Below are 18,283 nucleotides of genomic sequence, written 5' to 3' on the forward strand. Positions count from 1 at the left end.
AGTGGCATTTCAATTTCAAGACTTAGAGAAATGTTTTAAACAGATGCTCAAGTAGTCTCCTGAAGAATCTGCAGGGAGCCCCCTCTAATGTATGCCACATATAAATTCATATTTTCCTTCCAAATTCCTTAGGAACTTTAGTCAGATTGTTTTTTTTTTTTCGATATCTGAAAAGAAAATGAGGGTTGGTTAATTAGAATTCCACATAAAACCCCCACAGAGACCATGATGACAGTATTGTCTGCTTTTTGTTTCAGCCCAGTGGCCGATGGTCAAATAAAGTTTCTTCAGCAAAGTTTCTCATATGTCCTGGATGCCTTGGTCTTTTTTTCTTTTTTTCTTGTAGAATACAACACCATAGGAGTAGGAATAGACATTAAAATACCTGATAACTGTCTTGCTGGATTATTGTATATAACAAGAAAAAAGGAGCACGCATGTTTTTACAAAAGAATCATTTTCCTTCAGCTAAGGATACACAATGAGCTGATTTACTTTTAATGAGTTTTAATCTGTCATTGTCCGTTCTTACACTTATATTTTCCAAATCAGCATTCCATTGTCTGCATAAGACTGCAATACTTTTCATGTATTTTTAGAGACTTATTTTTCAGAGGGCTTCTTTTGTTTTGGAATACCTCTTTGTCCTTTTTTTCACACATGTAGTTACTTTTTAGGAGTCTCAAAGCAGCTATGACTTTAACTACCTACAGTTTTTAATCAGGAAACTCAGGGTCTCAAAATAATATTTTCTTGGTGAGCTGAGTTTATGCTGCAGTTTTATGAGTTATAGTACATTTGGTATATTAAGAACAGTTTCTTATACACTCAGGTACTTTAAAGATATGTGGTACTGTATAGCAATTAAAAATTAAAATCTCAGTATTTTAATCAGATATTTTTTGTGGTATTCTGTGTGCTAAAAATTGCAAGAAAGCAATAATGCCATAACATCGTCTTTGCCTTTATTATGCATATTTTTACCCACAGATCTAATAAAATGTGTTTTTTAAATATATATGTATATGTGTATGTATGTATCTATAGTACCTATATATACCTTTCATATATATACAGATATTTATATAAAGTTCCTTCTCTTTTAGCATGTTTATTAAGAAGAATTAGTAATATTATTAAAACAACAAGGCATTTTAATCACATATGAAATCTCAGGCACTCCTAAAATTGGAGAGCTAAGGAAAATACTATTTTCTTGTGGCTAACATTGTTGATGGTATTAAATAAAGAGGGGCAAAACATCAATAGTTGGTCTGAAGAAGCTGGACAACATTTGGTTCACAGGTAGATGACAACAGAAGTTTATTATAGAAATCAGAAGAGTTCAAATCATGCCTTTTATTTATACATGTTTCAGGCAGGGTTCATAATTTTAAGAAATTATTGTAAGTAATAGAAAGAAACTTATGGGGGCAGAAGGTCAAACTTTTGCCTATTTATTGATGCCAGATTTCTTTTTGGATTTTGCCACATATATACGTAAAGTGGAAGATAAAATCTGAAAAGGTAGGAATAGTAGGGACTATGGGATGATGGACTAGGAATATGAGCTGTAAATTCTAATCTTAACTTGTCATCCAGTAATTTTGTGAACTGAAGCCCCTTGGCCTTTCTCCTCTGTAACTTAAGAACAATTGGGCCCAAAGACACTTTTCTTCAGGTTATTTTAGACACAATTGCCTTGCCCAGGGTCCCTCTGGCTATAGTTTCCTTCTTGATGGAGCACTAGAGTGCCATTGAAGACAGCACAGTAGAAGCAAGATGATTTATATTTCCAGGTTCTTTGTAAATCCACCAAGATTCGATATGTCTTTTCTTGGCCTTGAGAAGTCAGGTTTATTTTGTCCAAAAAAGCAAACAGACACAAAGCACTTTTCTAAGATGTGGAGTGACACTTGGGTCTCCTATAGGGCACTTTAGATTTCTCAGCTGAAGTTAAACATTGTCAGGTTAAGTGCTTACTATACCAGGTGTAATTGCCTAGTTCACTTTCCCTGGACCAAAAGAAGTGGTGAAGACTCTGAAATCCGGCAGTTTGAGGTCAAGGTTGGCACTGGTCTGAAGAAACATACTTGCCTCAGGAGACCTGTGCACAGAGACAGTACTGGCTTCCCAATCAAGGAAGGCCATGGAGGGTGTGTGTGGGTGGGAGCTGGGGATTTTGTTGATTCTAGCCCCATTTGAGAGAGAAATCCTGATTCATATTTGAAAGCTGTGGTTTTAGAATCGCCATCAGAGGCAACCTGAAACTAATAAAAACTGGGACAGAGAAGATGTATAATAAAGAAATGAATAAATAAGGGAATAAAAGAGTAAAGAAATGAAAAATCCAAAGGTCTTCCAACTTTACCTTATGGATAAAATTATCTTTGACCACATGGATATTTCTCAGAGGTTGATTATACAACTGAACTTCTTTTGAAACAGAAACATAGTTAAGTAAGTGCTAAATAATGACTTTAAAATGATATTACCACCAGAGCTTAGATAAATCAAAATATAGTGACTCCCTGAGATAAAATTTATTCTCTACCAGGTACTGGCCTTACTGAGAAAACTGGCTTTTTCTGTTTTGTAGAAAAATGGGAATTAAACAATACTAAATCTTTAAACTCCCCTTTCTATTAATGAGCAGACTCCTCATCAGGATGGACTGCAGTTCCCCAAAGAGATTGAGGAACAGAAAACGTTTGCTGAATTTATTTTATGTAGATAAGAAAATAGTCACTCAGGGGATATGCATAATAACAGCCAAGTTCAAATTTACTTTTGTTCTCTCTAGTTTTGTACCTGCTCCTCCCTGAACAGGGACCCAGGGCCACAAGAGGAAATCTTTTGGGATCAGAAGCAAAGTGAGAATTTGATGCTTGAAAAAGATCAAATTCTTAATGAGCTTTATCAAACTTATTTACAAGAAACATGAGCTGTGGTTCTTGGTGAGAAACTCTGAGTTGGGTAAACGATGCATTTGTTGAGGAAGTAACTCACAGAAACCAAAGCAGATTTTATTTCCAGAAAGTGTGGTTTGGGATGGAGGCATGATCATATAAACAGATTTTCCAGAATTACTAAGGTGTGGGGAAACACCCTGGCTCTGGCAGCTGGGCCTCTTTGGCCTAGAATAGTGGTCTCCAACCTTTTTGGCCCTAGGGACTGGTTTCGTGGAAGACAGTTTTTCCATGGATCAGGGTGAGAGATGGTTTTGGGATTTTTCAAGTGCATTGCATTTATTGTGCACTTTATTTCTATTATTACTACATTGTAATATATAATGAAATAATCATACAACTCACCATAATGTAGAATCCCCGGGAGCCCTGAGCTTATTTACCTGCAACTAGACGGTCCCATCTGGGAATGATGGGAGGCAGTGACAGATTATCAGGCATTAGATTCTCACAGGGATTGTGTAACCTAGATCCCTAGTATGCACAGTTCGCAATAGGGTTTGTGCTTTTATGAGAATCTAATGCTGCCGCTGATCGGAGAGGAGGCAGAACTCAGGCAGTAATGTGAGAGATGGGGAGTGCCTGTAAATACAGATGAAGCATTGCTTGTTTGCCAGTACTGGTTCATGGCCCAGGGGTTGGGGACCCCTGGCCTAGAAGTTATTTTGTCCTTTATTGGGATCCCTACCTTCTACCTGCAAATATTTCCCTAATCTTTAGTTATCTGTATCATTATTAATTATTTTATCAAATTAAAATGTGCACTCTAATTGGCCAAGCTCTGTATCAAGCCCTCAATGTATTAGGTTTGTCGAGCATCTTACAACCAGTATGGGGCAAACTGAAATGGTTCACTAAGCAATCCTCCAAAGAATACAATTCTTATAGCCCTCAATCTGTTTAATTCAATGTAAAACCCCTAGGTTTTCCTCTATGTGATTTAAAATTGTCCTGAATTCTTCAGGCAATTAATTCAACCCTTTGTTTTTCTTTTAACATTAAAAAAATCAGGAAACTACAACAAAGGGGAAAGAATAGTCCAATGACTATCTATTTTTCTTTTGCCTAGATTAATTTATTGTTAACTTTAAATAAATTTTAACATATATTTCAATCTCTATATAAATACACCTTTTCAATCTCTATATAAATACATGTATTTTTTGATTAATTACTTGAAAATAAATTATAGATATTATGACATTTCACTCATAAATCCTTAGCACTGATCTTCTAAGAATAAAGAAAGGTGTTTTCCTGTTTACCACCATATCATTATTACACCCAAGTAATTTAAAAAGACTCAAATGCTATTAACATACAGTTCATTTTCAAATTTTACTAGTTGTCTTAAAATGCCATTTATAGCTATTTTATTATAATTCCAGGATCCAATCAAGTTTTAATTTTGCATTTAGTATTTTTTTAATTTAAATAATTTCTCCTCATCTTTTTCATTTGTTTATTTTCTGTGTCAAAGACTTTTCTTTCAAAAATCTAGGCCAGTTGTAGAATGTCATTTATTTTGGATTTGTCTGATTCTTCACTCTTGATTAGAATCAAGTTAGACCTTTGTTTGGCAGGAATGTTGCAAAAATGACTGTGGTATAGAAGTTAGTGTCCAAAAAAGTTTCACTACTCTTCTCCCATTTTCTTCTCCAACATTCCTTAGTGGAGCATATTTCCTGACCAAGTCTTTGAGTTTGACTTGCTAAGGCCAATGGGAACTTAGTCGAACTTAGTAGAGCAATTAGGATTATCCTCTGTGCTCCTGCCATTACATAAGAGAAACATTTTCCGGCTCGCAGAAAATTGAGTGATATACAGACTCAACCTGAATTGAAAACTCAGCTTGCTGCCAAGCCTTGCCTAGATCAGCAGAACCCCAGCCAACCTACAGATGTACAAGCAAAAAGTAAATGTTTATTTGTTGTACGCCACTGAGATTTTATGGTTAAATGTTAATAGTAAAATAGCAATCCTGAGATGTGAGACAGCAGTCATGTCCATTTCTTTTTTTTTATTGTGCTAAAAAACACACATGAGCTCTACCCTCTTGACTTTTTAAGCATGTAGTACAAATATTTAGTTAGATGCACATTGTTGTACATCAGATCTTAAGAACTTTCTTATCTTGCTAAGTAAAGCTCTACATCCATTGAATAGTTCCCCTTCCCCCATTCCCTGGCAATCACCATTTTACTTTCTGCTTCTATGAATCTGACTACAGATACCTTATATAAGAAAATCATGCAATATTTTTCCTTTTGTAACTGACTTACTTCACTTAGGATAATGCTCTCAAGGTTCATCCACATTGTAGCATATAAAAGAATTTCATTCTTTTTTTAAGGCTGAGTGGTATTCCATTGCATGTATGTATTGCATTTGCTTTCTCCACTCTTCTGTTGATTGATATTTAGGTTGTTTCTATCTTTTGGCTATCATGAATAAAGCTTCAATGAACATGACCGTGCATATGCCTCTTCAAGATCCTGATTTTAATTCTTTTGGATTAATACCCAGAAGTGGGATTGTTGGAACACATGGTAGTTGTATTTTTAATTTTTTGAAGAACCTCCATACTATTTTCCATAGCAGTTGCACCATTTTACATTCCCATGAACAGTGCTCAAGGATTCCAATTTCTCCACTCTCTAACACTTGTTATTTGCTGTTGTTGGTATTGTTGTTGTTTTGGATAATAACTATCCTAACGGGCTTAAGGTGATATTTCATTGTGGTTTTGATTTGCATTTCCCGGATAATTAGTGATATTGAGCATCTTTTTGTATACTTTTTGGTCATTTGTGTGTCTTCTTTGGAGAAATGCCTGTTCAAATACTTTCGCTCATTTTTTAACGAAGTTACTTGTTGCTTTTTTGATATTGAGTTGGAGGGGTTCTGTATATATTTGGGACATTAATTTTTTTACCAAATGTATGGATTGCAAATATTTTCCATCAGTCCGTATGTTGACTTTCTACCCTTTGTTGCACCGAAGCTTTTTAGTTTCATGTAGGTCCCACTTACCTATTTTTGCTTTGGTTGCCTGTACTTTTGGTTTTATATAAAAGAAATCATTGCCAAGTCCAATATCATGAAGATTTTCCCCTACATTTTCTTTTAGGAGTTTAATAGTTTCAGGTCTTAAATTTAAGCCTCTAATGCATTTTGTGTTGATTTCTGTGTATGGTATAAGATAAAGGTCCAATTTCATTATTTTGCATGTGGATATCTAGTTTTCCCAACACTCTTTGTTGAAGAGACTATCTATTCCCCATTGTGTATCCTGGTATTTTCATTGACAATCAGTTGACTATGTATATGTGGCTTTATGTCTGTACTCTCTGTTGTTCCATTGGTTTACATGTCTGTCTTTATGCCAGTACTACACTGTACCATTGGTTACTGTAGCTTTGTAATATGTTTTGAAGTCAAAAAGTATGTGGCAGGTGGCTTTGTTCTTACTCAAGATTGTTTTGACTATTCAGGGTCCTTTATATTTTCATATGAGTTTTAGTATTTTTTTTCTATTTCTGCAAAAAAAGCCATTACGATTTTGATGGGGATTACATTGAATCTGTAGATTGCTTTGAGAAGTTTGAACATTTCAATAATATTGAGTCTTACAATTCGTGAATACAGGATGTCTTTCCATTTATTTCTATCTTATTTATTTCTTTAGGTCCTTGTTTTCTAGTTTTCAGTGTACAAGCATATCACCTCAGTGGTAAAGTTTATTTCTAAATATCATATTCTTTTTTATGTAAATGGGATTATTTTTAAAATTTCCTTTTCTGATTAATTGTTTTTAATGTATAAGAATATAACCGACTTTTCATGTTGATTTTTTATTCTGCAAGTTTGCTGGATTCATTTATTGATTCTAACAGATTTTTTAAAGTAAAATCTTTAGGGTTTTGTACATACAATACCATGTCAATTTTGAAAAAAGATAATTTCACTTCTTCCTTTCCAATTTGGATGTCTTTTTATTTCTTTTCTTTGCCTAACTATTCCAGCTAGAACTTCCAGTACTATGCTGAATATAAATTGTGAGAACAAGCATCCTTGTCTTGTTCTTGATTCTAGAGGAAAACCTTTCAGTTTTTCACCATTGAGCAGCATGTTAACTGTAGGCTTTACATGTATGTTGAGGTAATTTCCTTCTATTTCTTCAATTCTCTTGGGCAGTCTCTTGAAAAGCTGGAATATTGTATGCATGTTCCAACTGTTTCTCTTCCTAGCTGGAAACCAGGAGATGGGGATTTGTTTACTCCTATTTCATGCTGAGCTGGGAAGGGACTAGGGCCAGTAAGTGTGTGCTAGTCTAAATTATTGCTTTTGTTTTCAATAGCGCCACACCTGGCACCTCTTCCTACCAGCACTTAGATTCAGGCAAGAGAAAAACTGGTTCCTCCAATAGCCCCACAAAGAGTCTGAAACTTGTGTTTCAGACTTTTTTCCCCCTGCTGAGAGATAAGCTGAGAGCTGGGCATTTTTTCTCATTTTGCATCAAACTGAGCCAGAGGGAGGGACTATGGTAACTGGATGCCACAGATTCGTCTATTGGCTTGATATGGCTGATTTTACACTTGTCCACAGTGCAGAAGTCTTTTAGCTCATTTCTGGGTTTCTGACAAAAGGAATTGGTCCATGTATTGTTTTTGAATCAGTGTCTTCTCCGCTGGAAAAGCAGGACTTGGGCTTTCTATTCTGCTATCTTACTGATGTCACTCCTCCTTGTCTATGTCTTTTTACATGACATAACATCAGGTTTACCACTATTGGTGGTGTCACATTTAATCATATGAAACAAGCAGTGATCAATAGACCTTCTCTTCTTTGAAAATGTAAGAAAATGTTAAGTCATCTGTGGATGATATTATGAAGTTGTGTGGATATCATTTTTCTTAACAACCTTTCATTCAGTGTTAGCAGTTGTTGATGGTCCCTACCAGATCAATTATTACGTTAGGGCTCTCACCTTCCATCTAATGACGTCATTTGTTCTTCTGATTCCCCCAAGGAAGAAAGATTAGACTTATCTATGTATTTGCACACTCTAGAGAAGAGAAAGTACCTCTCTCAGGAACATGAAATAACCCCAAACATAATTAATTTGTTTGTTTTCCTGGATTTGGAGTCTCCATCTGAGTCTTTGTTATAAGATGGAGAAGGGGGCTATAGAGCTGTGCTAATTCCTTCTGAATGATTATGGGTATTTTCACTTTAATCGAGCTGAACTCACATTTTGGCATGTTAAGAGGGGTAATTGCTTAATGACAACTTAGGAACTTCAAAAGTAGAGTATTGATTAAAGTATGGTACATTCATAGATTGAAATAATATGCAGCCATTACCAGGAATGTTGTAGATAAATATTTAATAACATGGAAAAATGTCTGTATTAACTTAAATCAGTAGGTTATTTAATAATCTACATTGTGTAACAGTAATGTATGTGTGCATATAGTAAAGTTATATTACATAAAATTAAGTCATCTATTAATTAAGAGATCACTTATAGTGAAAATCATGCTTAGAGGTATTTTAATTCACCCATAAATAATAATACACAGTTTTATGTATAACAAACTACTGAGTAATTCTTATACATTTTGAAATTTGAAAACCATTGGGTTAGACTAAAGGAAAGAATTAAAGGAAAGGCCTATATGTAGATTTTTGGAAATTCAAACCATTCTGTCTTTAAACTAGCTATCAGATCCCTAGAAATCCATTAAATATGGCTGGGTCAAGAATTGTGAAATGTTCCTGCTTTTCTTCAAGAACGATTTCCCCTCTTTCTATTAATTAAGCCTCTAAATATTAATTCAATTAAATAGAACAGTTTGCTATTATAGGAATTTAATGAGGTAGGACGATTCATCTTGGGAAAAGCAATAAATAGGTCATGAAATCTGTACACAAGTTAAATGCTAAAATGCATGAATAATTCAATTCATACTATGCTGGTGTGTGATAATATGTATACTAAACCCTGTGAGAAAGTACCAAATTATTAACAATGATTAATTGTTATCATTTAGTAGTGTATTTTGAGTCATTTTTATGTGCATTGTGTATTTTTATATTTTCTAAATTTTCTACCTGAATGTTTGTTTCTATGATAATTCTTTGGTATATATACTTTTTTTTAAAAAAGGATTGTGATTCTCCCTCCTTCATCTTTCTCCTCCTCCTCCTTCTTCTTCCTTAATTTGAGCTTCAGTCCTGAGTAAATCTAGGCAGTAAATAGGCCTTGGGCTAAAAATAATATTTTTCCTATTGTGTAACAATAAGAGAATTCATAGATTAGATATTTATGGGTTGTATGCACCCTGCCTTGGGTGAAAGTCAGGACAACCCTAGCTATTGCCACCATCCAGGATCCTAGGTGATGGCTCTCTTCATTAGGGGCAGTATTTGAGGTTAGAATATAAAGAAAGGGCAAAAGGAATAAAATAAAGTTAGTTCCAAACAATTGTACAAATAGCCCCAAATATGGTGGTGTTTTGTCCTCTTCAAACTGAGTATAAATTAACACCTTCACTGTGGTAGAACTGGAAACTTCTGAGCTCAGATCAAAGTTTCCCAAGGAGTGTCAAAATGCAATGTAACTTACTGGGATTTCTAAAATTAGCTTTCAGCTGATAGTTGTTAAAATAAAGACCCTAGTTCTTGGTCCAACTAGTGGGTTATCTCTTTACATTGAAGATCCTATTTTTGTTCTACCTCAGCCTTTATAATTAAGATTCTTTCAACAGATTTGCAAAGTATACCCATAAATATAAAATAGTGTGTTGGAATAATTGAGTCATACTTTGAAAAGACAGAATTGAGAATCCTACATATAGATGGTAAATAAGCCAATAACTTAAACTCAACTAGAACATTAATTAGACTATAAACCACTGCTAAAAACAACAGATAACATTTATTGGGCACTACTTTGCATCTTACATCTTAATGTGTGTTACTACTACACATTAATCCTGTGTAATAGTAACTTTTTTATCCCCATTACATAGATAAATAAACAGAGACTTATAGAATGTCTTAGTCCATTCCTGGTGCTATAACAAAATACCCTAGACTGCGTAATTTATAATCAACAAAAATCTATTTCTCACAGTTCTGGAGGCTGGGAAGTCCAAGATCAAGGCACCACCAGATTCAATATCTGGTGAGGGTCTGCTCTGTGTCAAACATGGAGCTTTCTCACTGTGTCCTCACATGGCAGAAGGGAGGGCAGATCCCTTTAACATCTTTTGTAAGGGCACTAATCTCATACAAATCACCTCCTAAAGGCTCACCTCTTAATACTGTTACATTGGGGTTTCAGTGCCAACATGTGAATGTGAGGGAGACACCAACATTCAGACCATAGCAGAGAGTTTAAGTGACTTGGCAGGAAACTAAGCTGATAAACTATAGGGTCCAAATTCTGAAGTTTATACTCTTTCTGTTACTTCTTGAGACAAAATCTTTTATTTCTAGGGAACAAAGTCTTGAGGAGGCCCTAGATATTGGTATTTGGAGAAATATTTTAATAAAGAGATCAAGCAATGAGAAGCTTCTTGGAGGTACTGAATAAGAAATGAAGAAAAGGCCAAGAAGGCGGGAGTAAAAAGAGGGCTCAGAAAAGGAACTCAAGGAGGAGCAGGATAAGCCAGGAATGGGGGGAAAGCAGCATGTTGAGGGGAGAGGACAGGATGGGGTATGAAGGGGAATTCAAGAAATGGCTATGAAACAGAAGTGAAGGGCATCTAGAGTGGTATTTAAGTGCACCAATGTTGGAGAGCAGAGAGAAGCTACATAAAGCCCAAACTGGTGGTTACGAGCGAATTTATTGATAGAAGTAAAATCTCAAATTGCATGCTTAATGTCAATCTCCTTTACAGTTTTAGATAATGTAAACTAAGGGTGACAAATTCAGAACAGATGGCAAGAAGCAAGTTTTACAGACAGCAGATTACAAATGCCTGTGAAATGGAAATCCTGCAGGGACAGCACTCAAATCCACTTCCAGGGAACTTCACAATCCCTATCAGTGATTTACATGTGACAGTCATGGGTGGAGGCACCCACTAACAAAGCTTCCTCCAGTTTTCATCAAGGAGAGTCTGTTCACTCCTTGATGTCATTTGCTGACTGCATTTTAGGAGTAGCAAAATAACCTCCTGTTAGGAACATTGTGGGATTGACTTTTAAAAAACAGATGTACTGTGATAATCAAATGGCAAGTCCCTTTCCTCAATTTTCTCTCTGAATGTTTGCTTCTGCTTTGGAAAACTGTTTGGAAATGTTTGGGCAAGTGCTGTTATACATGTAGTGTTCAGTTTGACTGAACCGTTTGACTAAAATGGGAATTGGAGGAAAATCAGATTTGGAAAAGTTTTCTTCTCCAATCACCTCTCAAGTCAATATTATAAGGTAACTATGTGCTTTAAAGATTTAAAGATTCTTTTGATGGTATGATACAGCACAGTGACAAATTAGAGAGATGAAAGGCAGAACACTTTACTACTTACAGCTCCAAAGGAGAGAAGGTTGCCTTGAAGGGCCACAGAGAGGATTGCACCTGGAGTTGGGGTAACAGCAAGTTGAAAATGTAGCAGGTGACTTATGTGTGGCAAGTGAGAGGAAGTTAGGTTCAGGGGCTTCCTGGGGATCAGCTAATTTGCATAATTCCTGGGAGTTGGGGCATAGATGCTGTCCCTGCTTGTTTGCTACCTGGCCCTGGGGAGGTTGGGATATGTGCCTAGTGGCTCTGGAGAGTAGACGTCTGATAAGAAAAGTGGTTGGGTTTCGGGCACAGCAAACTGCCTGCATGAAGAATTGAAGAGTTTTCAACCATGACTTCTGCACCGAGTCCAGACGGCACTTGTGAAATATTATATTATCCTATTATGACTGCTGAAGTGTAGCAGCTTGAACCTGCAGAAACAGTTGTTTTTCTTGTTCTTTCTGCTTTTGAATTCTACATATGTAGAATTAAGGGCACTAAGACCCTTTGTGGTAAGGGAGGTATTTATATTCTCTTCTCTCTTAGGATTCCACACTTTTTCAAAGTGCTCCATTTTTTTCAGTACTATCTCATTTTTTTCAGTCTACGAGGGTAGAATCATATGTGAATTGTTCACTGATCCTTCTTTCTGTAGCTGCTTGCCTGCTCTTCTCTAATTTATTTATGCCTTTCTATTCCTACAGGTGCTATCTTAACTCAAGTCTATATTATCTCATAATTATTTTAATAGCCTCTTTCAGCCACTTTCCCTTCCTCTAGTCCAGGGGTCACTAAACTATGGCCTGCAGGCCAAATCTAGGCCATTGCCTGCTTTTGGAAATAAATTTTTATTGGAACATTCCGCTCATTTGTCTATGTATTGTCTATGGCTGCTTTCATGTTACAAGGGCAGCATACAGTAATTGCAATAGAGCCTACAGCATGCAAAACCTAAAATATTTATGATCTGCCTTTACAGAAAAAGTGTATCAACCCTTGTGTCTTGTATAAGATACTAAATATCCATTCAAAATCCTGATCATGTCCATCCAGGAGGTAAGAGGAGGAGAGGAAGGAACTACATTAATTGAGAACTCCATGTCAACTCTGGGCTGGACACTTTGTGTAAGTAAAGCCCAGGTCTATAAACTCAGGGGAATAAATTATGTAACTTCCCTTCTTTTTTTTTCTAAAACTTAATGTAATTTCTATTATGAAACACCATCCTCTTGGATGTCAGAAACTTAAATCCCTGTTAGTTCAGTTAATTCAGTCTTTCCCTCTCTTCTTTCCCTGGGATTTTATCTGTTCTCTGGGTGAGGGGAAGTGCACAGTACCGAGATGTTGGATGGGCAGGTCCCTGTCATCTGCCTCACTGTTGTCAGGTAATTGTCACTCACCTGTGAAGACCTACTATATTGTTTCTTGTTCCCATCCTGAAAGTCCCATTGGATATGCCTGTCTTTGCATCTTTTCTGCCCCCTTGGGATTTACAGAAAATATGATATATTTCCCACTTGGGGTTGTAGGACCTCTGGGAGGCTGTGGGAGGCCTCATCCGCTTGTGTGTCACAGTAGGTTCATTTGATGTTCCTATTACTTTTTGGCCACACTGAGCCACAGGGATGTGGTGAGAATTTTTAAGGCTCTTTCTTCTCTACGTACGTTTCAATAATTTCTTCTTAGGGGTTTGCTGCCTCATGAGAAATGAGGCAGAGGCCTCCTTTGCTCTCAAATCCCATAAACGTACACAATGATTCTCCATTCTCCCCAGAGCTCAGCGGGCGTTGGGTACCCTTAGAAGGTTCTGCTTTCCTTGCCCTGCAGCATCTAAATGGATGCCTCCATTGTCCAGCCTGGAACATTTTGTATCATTAAAAGGTGAAGCCTGGAGTGAGGGTAAGAAAAAGGAAAGTTAGCTCCTACTTATAACTTACTCTTCCAAATTGATGATAGATACACATGATTTTTTTTTCCATTCCCTCTCAAGTTAGGCTCCTGAAATTCCAAACCCAAGGACTGGCTCCCGTTTACTCTACTTCTGCTGTTTGATGCCTTCCTTGAGGCAATAGAATTCTACCTGACCAGAGTTTATAGTAATTCGGGAAAAACACATGGGTTAATCTCCTAATAGTAGCCTTTCTCTCATCTCCATTCCCCATTTCTACCACACACATTATCTCACTTGGTCCTTACAATAGCACTGACAGATAAAGCTTTCTTCTTCCATTATGTAGAAGAGGAAATAGATCCTGATGAGTTAAATAGTAGAGTCAGAATATGAATTCAGGTGTAATGGTCCCCAAATGAGTGTTCTCCTTATATGGCATTGAAGCATTAATTTTACACTGAAGTTTGGCTCTCGTATCTTAAGAGAGAAATTTATAGCAATAAACACCTCATGTTGCTATCCTACTCTTCTTCTCTGTTTAAAGTCTACTCTGTAGGTTACCTGTCTTCCTATTTCCTTTGGTTGTAATGGTTTTATAGCTTATTGGATGGTCTATGTATTATAATATCACAAGTTAAAAATGTACCATAAACAACTCTACACTTTGATTTGTTCATTCAGTCATCAAAAATATATATATAAATTGTCCCTTTGAATGCAAAGCAGCATGTTAGCACAGTGACTCTGGGAATAGATCCTAACCATAGGGGTATATAATATAGGAAGGGAAAAAGACATTCAAATAGTCTTCAATTACACAAGATGTCATTGTTAATGGGGCTCAATCAATGTGCAAGAAGTTTGCTATTGTTCCACAGAAGAATATTTAATTTGTCTGGAGGAATCAGGGCAAGCTTCATAGAAGAGGCAACAACTAAACTGGTTCTTAGAGGATGATTAGAAGTTTCAGTGGGGGAGAAGGTATGGAAGAACCCCCCAGACTGAAGGTACACCAAGAAGAAGAGACACCAAAGAAAGACACCAAGTAGAAGAATGTGTTTGTATTAGTCCATTCTCATGCTGCTGATAAAGACATACCAAGACTGGGTAATTTACAAATAAAAAGTGATTTAATAGACTCACAGTTCCACGTGGCTGGGAAGGCCTCACAATCATGGCAGAAGGCAAAAGGCACATCTTGCATGGTGACAGACAAGAGAGAATGAGAGACAAGCAAAAGGGGAAACTCCTTATCAAACCGTCAGATCTCATGAGACTTATTCACTACCATGAGAATAGTATGGGGGAAACTGCCTACATGATTCAATTATCTCCCACCAGGACCCTTCCACAACACATGGGAATTACAGGAGTTACAATTTAAGATGAGATTTGGGTGGGGACGCAGCCAAACAATATCAGTGTTCTATTCCTGGGTTGGTAAATAGATTGGCAAGTAAAAACTACAAGGTCAATGGAGGGATGTCATAGGATACAGGCCTCTAAATATAAATTAGCACCTGGACATGAAGGACATTTAATGTCTTGCTAAAGAGCATGAACATTATTCCTAGGTAAAAGAAATCCACTGATGGCTTCTAGAGGGGAGTGCCTCTGGCCAATCTAAAATCAACACATTCAGTAATTTCAGCTTGTGATTTGCAGGGAGAACAAAGGAAGGGCAAATCTTGGGTTAAAATTCACAATTATAATTATTTGCATATTTAAATCCATTGTCCACATTATCCATATTCTAAATTAACATGGGGAAAACTTGGTTTGTGGTTTTGATACCATGATGAAGTAGAGATTTTGACTTTGGCCTTGTTTAGACGTTTCCTACAGATGCTGTGTTCATTAGTCCTGAGGTGTTAGTTCTTCAATTCCTTTTATAAGCGTTTTGTTATTTTGTCATTGGCTAATAATGGATGTGTCAAAGTTAATATGTCTCAACTGCCTGAGAAATTCTTCCCTGCCATAGATTATGGTGACATAATTTTCGATATGGTATATACCCTTCTTGTGAAGCCTACCTCGTTACCAAGGTTTGGCCTTTCAATACATCTTTGTTTTTTCCAGGTAAAGGATGGGACACATGCTGTTAGCTTTTGATTTGCTCTTCCTGCCACATTAAGTATACAGCTCAGGAATGATTGTGCTGGAGCGTAGTTAGCAAATGGTTGATCTATTCTCCTTGTAGAAGAAATGGAGGAAAGACAAAAAGAAGATTAAATGCAAAATGATCAGTTTCCGCCTCCAAACTCATCATTTGAAATAGAAAAAAAAATGTGTCCTTACCCATAACTGTGTATGACATTTGAATTTATTTATTCATTTATTCGATTGACTGATTTATCAGGAAACATTGATCACATGCCAAAGGCTGAATGTTGGATTGGAAAGTAAGGTGAGGTGGGAGTATGAAGTTCAATCTAAGGGTCACACAATTCAATCTTTTTTTTTGTTGTTGAGACAGGGTCTTGCTTTGTTGCCCTGGCTGGAATTCAGTGGGAAGACCACAGCTCATTGCAGCCTCGACCTCCTGGGCTCAAGGGATCCTCTGCCTCAGCCTCCCAAGTAGCTAGGACTACAGATGCATACCACCACACCCAGCTAATCTTTTTTTAAGTTATTTGTAGAGATGCAGTCTTGTCATTTTCTCCAGGCTGGTCTCAAACTCCTGGACTCAAGAGATCATCCCACCTTGGCCACCCAAAGTGCTAGGACTACAGGCATGAACCAACAACCTGGCCACATAATCTTAAAATTAAACTTGGACTATTTATTGCAGATATTACTTAATCAACAAGTTCTGTTTTTTTTTTATTATACTTTAAGTTCTGGGATACATGAGCAGATCGTGCAGGTTTGTTACATAAGTATACATGTGCTATGGTGCTTTGCTGAACACTTCAACCTATCATCTACATTAGGTATTTCTCCTAATGTTATTCCTTCCCCTTACCCCCCACCTCCCGACAGGCCCCAGTGTGTGATGTTCCCCTCCCTGTGCTCATATGTTCTCATCATTTAAATTCCACTTATGAGTGAGAACGTGTCGTGTTTGGTTTCCTGTTCCTGTGTTAGTTTGCTGAGAATGATGGTTTCCAGCTTCATCCATGTCCCTGCAAAGGACATGAACTCATTCTTTTTTATGGCTGCATAATATTCCATGGTGTATATGTGCCACATTTTCTTTATCCAGTCTAACATTGATGGGCATTTGGGTTGGTTCCAAGTCTTTGCTATTGTGAATAGTGCTGCAATAAACATACGTGTGCATGCGTCTTTATAGTAGAATGATTTATAATCCTTTGGGTATATACCCAGTAATGGGATTGCTGGGTCAAATGGCATTTCTAGAAATGTTCTAGATCCTTCAGGAATTGCCACACTGTCTTCCACAATGTTTGAACTAATTTACACTCCCACCAACAGTGTAAAAGCATTCCTATTTCTCCACATCCTCTCTAGCATCTGTTGTTTCCTGACTTGTTAATGATCACCATTCTAACTGGCATGAGATGGTATCTCATTGTGGCTTTGATTTGCATTTCTCCAATGACCAGTGATGATGCGCTTTTTTTTTTTCATGTCTGTTGGCTACATAAATGCCATCTTTTGAGAAGTGTCTGTTCATATCCTTCGCCCACGTTTTGATGGGGTTGTTTTTTTTTCTTCTAAATTTGTTTAAGCTCCTTGTAGGTTCTGGGCAGTATGGCCATTTTCACGATATTAATTCTTCCTATCCATGAGCATGGAATGTTTTTCCATTGTTTGTATCCTCTCTTATTTCCTTGAGCATTGGTTTGTAGTTTTCCTTGAAGAGGTCCTTCACATCCCTTACAAGTTGTATTCCTAGGTATTTTATTCTCTTTGTAGCAATTGTGAATGGGAGTTCACTCATGATTTGGCTCTCTGTTTGTCTATTATGGGTGTATAGGAATGCTTGTGATTTTTGCACATTGATTTCTTATCCTGAGACTTTGCTGAAGTTGCTTATCAGCTTAAGGAGAATTTGGGTCGAGACAATGGGGTTTTCTAAATACACAATCATGTCATCTGCAAACAGAGATAATTTTACTTCTTCTCTTCGTATTTGAATACCCTTTATTTCTTTCTCTTGCCTGATTGCCCTGGCCAGAACTTCCAATAGTGTGTTGACTAGGAGTGGTGAGAGAGGGCATCCTTGTCTTGTGCCGGTTTTCAAAGGGAATGCTTCCAGCTTTTGCCCATTCAGTATGATATTGGCTATGGGTTTGTATTAAACAGCTCTTATTATTTTGAGATATGTTCCACTAATACCTAGTTTATTGAGAGTTTTTACCATTAAGGGGTGTTGAATTTTATTGAAGGCCTTTTCTGCATCTATTGAGATAATCATGTGGTTTTTGTCTTTGGTTCTGCTTATGTGATGGATTACGTTTATTGATATGTATATGTTGAACCAGCCCTGCATCCCAGGGATGAAGCTGACTTGATCATGGTGGATAAGCTTTTTAATGTGCTGCTGGATTCAGTTTGCCAGTATTTTACTGAGGATTTTTGCATCGGTGTCCATCAGGGATATTGGCCTGAAATTTTTTTATTGTTGTGTCTCTGCCATGTTTTGGTATCAGAATGATGCTGGACTCATAAAATGAGTTAGGGACAAGTCCCTGTTTTTCTATTGTTTGGAATAGTTTCAGAAGGAATGATACCAGCTCCTCTTTGTACCTGCGGTAGAATTCTGCTGTGAATCTGTCTGGTCCTGGGCTTTTTTTGGTTGGCAGGCTATTAATTACTGCCTCAATTTCAGAATTTGTTATTGGTCTACTCAGGGATTCAACTTCTTCCTGGTTTAGTCTTGGGAGAGTGTATGTGTCCAGGAATTTATCCATTTCTTCTAGATTTTCTAGTTTATTTGTG

Source organism: Hylobates moloch, unplaced genomic scaffold, assembly GCF_009828535.3.
Source record: "Hylobates moloch isolate HMO894 unplaced genomic scaffold, HMol_V3 SCAFFOLD_4, whole genome shotgun sequence".
Lineage (NCBI taxonomy): Eukaryota > Metazoa > Chordata > Mammalia > Primates > Hylobatidae > Hylobates > Hylobates moloch.